The sequence below is a fragment of the Phascolarctos cinereus genome, unplaced genomic scaffold, assembly GCF_003287225.1.
Source record: "Phascolarctos cinereus isolate Bilbo 61053 unplaced genomic scaffold, phaCin_HiC Scaffold_5;HRSCAF=322, whole genome shotgun sequence".
Lineage (NCBI taxonomy): Eukaryota > Metazoa > Chordata > Mammalia > Diprotodontia > Phascolarctidae > Phascolarctos > Phascolarctos cinereus.
This window is the reverse complement of record NW_027555958.1, coordinates 66,007,103-66,008,615: the sequence shown is the minus strand read 5'-3', so window position 1 is coordinate 66,008,615 and position 1,513 is coordinate 66,007,103. Positions and strand designations below refer to the sequence as shown.

Sequence of the window (1,513 nt, the reverse complement as noted above, 5' to 3'; positions counted from 1 at the left end):
CCCCAGAACCTGGGCTACCCCAGCACAGTGAGTGAGCCACAAGCACTTGAGGCCCTGGAGCAAAAAGCCATTGACCAGGCCCCGGGACCCCAGTATAATAAGCTTAGGACAGTGCCCCCAGTGCCCCAGGAACAGAGCTCAACTGTAAAAGTCACAACATAGGCTGAAAATGAGTAAAAGATAGAAGAGAACCCTGACCAAGGAAAGCTACTGTGGTGACAGGGAAGGTTAAAACACAAACTCAGAGGAGGACAACAATGTCATACTGACTACATGTGAAGCCTCAAAGGGAAATATGAATTAGTCTGAAGTCCAAAAAGTCCTCATGAAAGAGGTCAAAAGGCATTTTAAAAATCAAGTAATACATTTTTCGGTTCCTGGCTTCCAAGATGACCAAGAAGAGGAGGGACAATGGGCACGCCAAGAAGGGCCACAGCCACGTGCAGCCCATCCGCTGCACCAACTGCGCATGCTGCGTGCCCAGGACAAGGTCATCGAGAAGTTCATAATCCACAACATAGTGGAAGCTGCGGCTATCAAGGACATCTCTGAGGCCAATGTCTTTGACTCCTATATGCTGCCCAAACTGTATGTGAAACTGCATTACTGTGTGAGCTGCATGATCCACAGCAAGGTAGTGAGGAATCAGTTCCATGAGGCAAGAAAGGATCAGACACCCCTACTCTGCTTCAGATCTGCTGGTGCTGCCCCCAGACCCCCTCCAAAGCCCATGTAAAGAGCTATCTGCCCATCAACATTCCTGAACCAATCAGAGGAAAATAAAATGATTGGTCTACCTTAAAAAAAAATCAAGTAATAGAGGTAGAAGAAAAACTGGGAAAATAAATGAGAGTTAAGTAGAAGAATTATGAAAAAAGAGTCAACAGCTTAGAAAAAGAAGCACAAAAACCGACTGAAGAAAACAACTCCTAATTGGCCAAATTGGAAGGAAAAGTTCACTGAAGAAAACAATTCCTTTAAAAGTAGAATTGGCCAAATGGAAAAGGAGGTACAAAAGCTAACTAAAGAAAATAATTCCTTAAAAATTAGACTTGGGCAAATGGAAGCCAATGACTCTATGAGACATCAAGAATCGGTCAAACAAAATCAAAAGAAAAAAAGTAGGAAAAAAAGATGAAGTACCTCATTGGGAAAAAAAAAACTTACCTGGAACATAGATCTAGGAGAGACAATTTAAGAATTATTGGAATAACTGACAGCCCCTCAAAAAAGAGCCTGGATGGTATCTTTCAAGAAATTATCAAGGAAAACTGCTCTGGTATCCTAGACCTAAAGGGTAAAACAGTCATAGAAAGAATCCACTGATAAACTCCTAAAAGAGATACCAAAAAGTAAATTCCAAGAAATATTGTAGCCAAGTTCCAGAATTATCATGTCAGGGAGAAAATACCGTTAAGTAGGCAGAAAGAAACAATTCAAATATCAAGGAGCCACAGTCAGGATTACACAAGACTTAGCAGCTTCTATTAAAGGATCAAAGAGCTTGGAATAT

At 41.5% G+C, this 1,513-nt stretch overlaps 1 pseudogene; it reads left to right on the top strand.

The window, feature by feature from the left end:
• The first annotated feature begins 389 nt into the window (after positions 1-389).
• Positions 390-736, top strand: LOC110216731 (small ribosomal subunit protein eS26 pseudogene; annotated as a pseudogene).
• Positions 737-1,513: the final 777 nt, after the last annotated feature.